Source organism: Triturus cristatus, chromosome 2_1, assembly GCF_964204655.1.
Source record: "Triturus cristatus chromosome 2_1, aTriCri1.1, whole genome shotgun sequence".
Classification (NCBI taxonomy): Eukaryota; Metazoa; Chordata; class Amphibia; order Caudata; family Salamandridae; genus Triturus; species Triturus cristatus.
Window position 1 is genome coordinate 393,441,291 of NC_140581.1, and position 6,000 is coordinate 393,447,290.

Here is a 6,000-nt window from a genome sequence, read left to right on the forward strand (position 1 = left end):
GTCACCAGAGAGGGCAAGCCAAGTTGTGGAGGTCAAGCTGAGGGGGTCAAGCTACTCAAGACCCAGGTATAGACTCTGAGGGAGACGGTAACATTGCGATCGGTATAGAGATTGGTGTTGAAATCGGGCGTGTGCAGTCAAGAAAGAAAGATGGCGCAGGTGAAATGTGGCCTGTGAGACAGATAATAAGAAATTTGAGACATGCATCTGAAAGACAACTCGCAACAATAAGTTAATCATCTGAGTCCGATCTGAGTGAGTCCGAACAAACCCCAGGAAGTATAAGGAGATCAAGGAGAACAAAAGTGCTGTGTAGGAGATATTCCTTTCCCGAGTTAACTTATCTGGTTACCAATGCCAGGGAGAGCGAGGACTGAGTTCCAGATACTGATCGTCAAGATCTTGCTGAGAGTTCCTGGAATAGAGGACAATGCAATTCTGTCATTGACTGTGCCTTATCCACCAAGGTTGAGTTGTTTATGGACTATGATTCTGGAAGACAACGAATTCCCGAGCTTCGGAATTTCACCATCTCCTCAGGACATTGCAGCATTCAGGGCAGAACTGTTACAGCGAGTCATTGAGGAAATTGGCTCTGATCTCATAAGCGATGTAAATTGAACTTTTGAACTGTAAATAAAAATTACTTGAAAGAGGATAACCCAGGCCCGAGTGGAAGAAGAATAAGAATTTAGACTTTTCATTTAGAAGAAGAAAGAGAGCTAAGGACGACTTCCAAGCTGTGTAAATTCTGTGCCAAAAACTGATACAGAATTTTCCAAGATCCAAAAGAAAGCTGCTCAAAGACTTTTGCTGCACAAAAATAAGAGGCGCAGAAAAGAGACTCTGTGTGTTAATCCTCTAACAGCTACAATTCAAGCCACTTTGAAGATGGAGTCTGGAAATTCGAATCGTAGGCACACGTATTATAGGTACAATTATTGTAGGGGAAATCAAAGTAATAGCTGTAGTAATTACTGAGTCCCTTTTAAGCGGACACAAAGTTGAGAAACAGGGAATGGGATACATGGGACTTCCAAACCTACCACTGCTGCCTCAAAGGAGGGTACATTAGGATCTGATAAAGGCTTAATAGAGCAAATTAGTTGCTTTCTGAATGTAGATTTGTCTAAAGATGATTACACGTTGAATGCTTATGCTAAATTGTTGTATGAATATGTAAATACTATGGATGTGAGAGATTGTTATGTGTGTATGCAATTGCATGCTTCAGTTGAGGAGGGGATCAGGTATCAACCTGCCTCTGACGTATGGCATTACATGTAGTTTGCCCGTAGCATGTTTTATGGACAGGGTTATTGCGAGTACTATTTCTCGAATTATTATTTGGCACTCTCAGTAGTTCCAGTCTTCAAACATTTGAACAAATATGATTACAAGCAAGAAGAGAGAATGGGAAAGTATTTTGTACCTATAGTAACATTATACACTGCTTATACGCACAGACATAATTTAAGTTGCACATTATCAGACAAAGAAAATAAATTTGAAGCTCAAGTAGAAGATAGACATAGGGGATTAGTTGTTAAGTTTAACAGTCAGGATAGTAAGGTTGAATGGAGCAAGGAGGCGTTAAGCTCACAGGGCTAAGGGAAGCTATGGTCCTATAGCTTTAGATTGGGAAAACGAAGCAAGCTTTGCATTCAACACTATTTTTGTGGGACAGTGTGTGTGTAATCTCCTCTTCATGATTGATGCTTCTTCAAAGAAGTTCCTCTAAGAAGCAGTGCGAGTTGTGCCAGGAGTATATTTTGTGAGTGGGAACAATGCATACGTTCGGCTTCCAAACAATTGGTATGGTACTTGTTATGTAGCAGTTGTGTTTCCAAAGTTACCATGTGGAAGATTTGGAGAGTTTGGAGGGAAAATCGAGCTATAGAGAAAAACGTGGACTGAGTGCTTGTGAAATTGTACGGGATATTTATGGAGCGATTATACCTTTTTTGGGTGTGGTGTTGAATGACATCAAGATTAGAAGGTTATCTACCATTGTGGATAAGTTGTCGGTTAACACAGCTTAGTCATTGTTGTTCATAGATGGAGATATGGTTTCGATAAGGGTGATGGTGATGCAAAACCGTCTTGCTTTAGATGTGTTCTTAGCAAAAGAAGACGAAGTCTGTCGGATGCTGAAGGTCCAAAAGTGTTGTACTTACATTCCTGATAAAAGTAAAGATCTGAGGAGATATATAAGCAATATCACTGAGATACATCTTGAGATATATGCCTTGACAAATGAGGGATTTTGGAATAAGATTGGAAAATGATTTGGAGCAGTTGGACATTGGTTTGCTAACCAAGGAATGGGAATTCTTGGATATATCTTGAAGTCAATAATAATTGTTGTGGTCTGTGTTATCATATTGCTAGGTATAAAAAGAGCATCCAAATGGCGCAAGGCAAAGCAAATGGAAGATTCCTTCAGGGAGAGAGAAAGAAGGGTGGCAAGACTGCAGACATTCATTATGAGAATCTTAAGCGGTTGGAGGAATTCAGAGAGAGGAGACTAGTTACGACATCTGTTTAGATTGATCTACTCTACAGGGATTTAAGGTATTTTGTGATGACTAAACATCACCAGAGGGTGGGAACTGATGTAGCAGAAACCGCTTTTTATTTGTAGGGGTGTATTATAATCACATGTATAGAGCGCACCCGCATATAATACTTCGTCGCATTAACAGGAAGTGTTAGAATTTCAAAATGTAATAGCATGAAACTTGATTTGTTTAGGCCATTGAGTAGTAACATGGAGAAATAATGTAGAAAGTGAATTAACTAGCAAAAAATATTAACTTGAAGAGCTCGTGTTACGGTATTGACATCTATTTATGTACTAAAATCGTTATTAATCATGTCATTTTACATGTAGGTAAATGCATTCATCAAAGGTGACTTATTTCCTTATGCAGTTTCGGAAACATCCCATCCAATTTTTTTATGTTATTCGAATCATGTAGGCCTGAAATTAATTTTTCCTGGAAACCCTCGCTTCAGAATTAACAGTTTGAATTTCATGTGTGCTGTGGAACTTGTTCTTTCTCACGTTTTGTGTTGCACGTGAAAGAAGCGCTCGTTAGCTAGAATAACGTCTTTGTTTTATTAGTCAGGCAAGGAGAGAAAAAGTTACATTGTGCAGTCTGAATCAATAAGGGAAGGACGTTCTCCTTCGCACAGGAGAAGATTTGGGAACCCAGGATGAATGTGGGGAGAAGAAGAACACTGTTGTCCCATGGAAAACTAACTTTGGGATGGTACTCAGAGCGTATGGCGTGATCTGCAAAGTATCTTAGGAAAGTTCCCTTCAATATTGTGTAGTTGGGAGTAGGAAAAGTGCCCACTTCTCCTTCTGCCTTCGAAGGGAGAGCATCTTACAATGAGCTCTGTCTCAAAAGCTTTATGCTATGTGACCCACTGATGGTGGAGAGGCTTCTTAGGAAGATTCCACGTGCTGACACCTTTTATTTCTTTTCCCTGTAGATGCTAAATTAGGGATGTCATTTTAGCGGTAGTGTAGGGATAGATTGATGCTTTATATTCATCAACCCTCGATGCAGCGAAACATGGATTCATGCTTCCTGATCCTCTGCATTTTGCTTCATGAATTCTTTTGTTTATGTTGCGCCGTTCAATCTGGATGCGCAGATTAGGCTTTATGCTGGTTCCGAAGTGTTTCTATACTCTCGTTTTGAGGTGTCTTTATGTACAGTTATTTGTGGCTTTGTAATAAATTAACTAACCTTACGCAGTTATCTGTGGTTACTGTGTTTCCAGAGAAATTCCTGTTGAATTGATTCATAATATTAATGACTTTCTCTCCTCTATGCTTACATGCTGCTAAAAAGAACCATTGGATTGTGATTCTAGAACAGGTCCCTAACTTATGGGCCCGTCCTTTTCACTATCTAAAGAAAACAAAAACCTCTTATGCTAAATGATGAGGCTCTCTCTCTTCATATGTGCAGTGGAAACAAAATACAAGTACACACATTCTACTTTAAAGGTTAAATACTAATTACATGTTAAACTCTAAATGTGAGCATGGACCAAACTTTTTCTCGAGGCACACTTTAGACAGTTTTAGTAGCGCACAGGTTCACAGAATATGTGCACATTTCTACACACACAATAAATGCAGCTCCTTAATACATGTATAAATTGTAGAGTATTACGAAGATGTCCTTTTATATGCACCAGTGTGAAACAAATTCTTGTTACACGTATAAATGTTTAAACATTATTAACACACATTCAATTTAATAACCTCATAATAGGACACAATTATGTTAACTTATCTTGTCACATTAATATGTAAGTGTCACATAAACCTTTATTAATCATGTTCTATACACAGGTATGTCATGTGGAATACTTAGATATGCAATACTCCACTCCCTTTAGTAACGTTAATTACACAGAATATATTCGAGTGCGGCAATGATGAACTTTTACAATATCTTCAGATGGGATCAAGATTACACTTTTCCACTAACATTGTACATTATTTCACCAGCACTGCTCTCCCCTGCACTACGAGTTATAGGGCGTCTACCTGTAACGTCCAACAACAGCGGTGGCCAGCAAAGGTAAGAGCGGTGGGGCAGGGTGGGGGGGAGGTGGAAGTCGGTCGACTATGGGATAGTGGAAATTAAATAAATAAGTTAATAAAACTACTTACCTTACGCTCACCAATGCGGCGAGGGCAAGGTAAGTGGTTTTATTTCTTTTTTCATTTAATTTTCACTATCCTGTCATCTGTCTACTTTCACCACCCCCTCCCTCACCCCGCCCCACCCCACCACCCACCACTCTTACCTGTGCCGGCTGCCACTGCCCAACAAGGTGCTAATTTTGTATTTCTCTCGCTAACCTTCAGTGTAAATTGTGAGAGATACTATGCCAGACAGCATTTTTTGTGTTTTACTGTAGGCATTTGAAAGGAGGCAAACTTCTCTGAAAGAATGACGAGCACTTCAAGGAGAACATTGTGATTGGAACAGGAGCAGCTCATAGGGAGTGGAAATGGAGGCCTATCATTGGGCCACACTAGTAAACACACTTGGCAGTTGTGCTTTTTTAACATTAAACAAACACACAATTTAAGGAGCCAGGAAATGGAGTGATTTGACCAGTAGCCCACAATTGTTGGTCAAGTGCCTCCAAATTAGATCCATGCTATACATTCCCCAAACTATGCAATGGTGCAGTGGCATAACGTAATAAGGATGTCCCACCTCCCCCTCACAGAATTGGACGAGTGGCCCCTGAGTCTCTCCCATGTCTCACAGCTATTCTTTGGCCTTGGGCTGAATTGGGGCCCCTGAAGGGAGCTTCCCTCCACCACCCGCGCTGCCGGGGACCTTATAACACCCCTACAACGGTGGTGGTATATATAGTCTTTTATGAAATCTTAAAATTCTCAGAACCACGCACTTTTCTACCTATGTCAGGAAATGAAACTTTAAACCAATTAACATCAACAATACCTTTGCATCTGCAGGTTTTAGATGTTTGTGCCACGGCGGACTGAACTCCAAACAGCAGTAGTGTTTAGAAAGAGAACGCATTGATATTACCAGGAGCGTCTCACACGTGAAGTACTTAAAACACACTTTCTGGTGCGCGGGGTTTAGTCGAGGCTGGACTAAAGTAACCCGGATACGATTACGGAGTAGAGGCGAGATGGAACGGCCCGGGGATAGGCCGCACACACCCGGCGCACCCATTGGACTCAGAGGGCACACACACAGCCGCACCCGAGCACTTCACAGGTCTTTAAAAGACCATTGCATGTTAATGAGGCCTTGCTGTTGTTTCACCCTTCTAAGAGCCCCTGCAGCTCCACTCTGCCGACTGCTTAAAGATTCAGCCCCGTCCCCCCCCCTCCCGAAATTTGGCTCTAGTTGCGCCTCTGGCACACACCACCGCCATATTTTTTGCAGTTTAGTACCCCCACCACGCTCCTCCCGCTGCAACGAA

The 6,000-nt window shown here is 41.2% G+C and overlaps 1 long non-coding RNA gene across 2 annotated transcripts in view; it reads right to left on the minus strand.

Moving 5' to 3' along the window:
- The window catches only part of LOC146865363 (uncharacterized), a 287,090-nt gene extending 281,379 nt beyond the window's left edge, over positions 1–5,711 (minus strand). For both annotated transcript variants that reach the window (XR_014976624.1, XR_014976623.1), the window contains exon 1: positions 5,508–5,711. This is a non-coding gene — a long non-coding RNA (uncharacterized LOC146865363). The remainder of the gene's footprint in view (positions 1–5,507) is intronic.
- Positions 5,712–6,000: the final 289 nt, after the last annotated feature.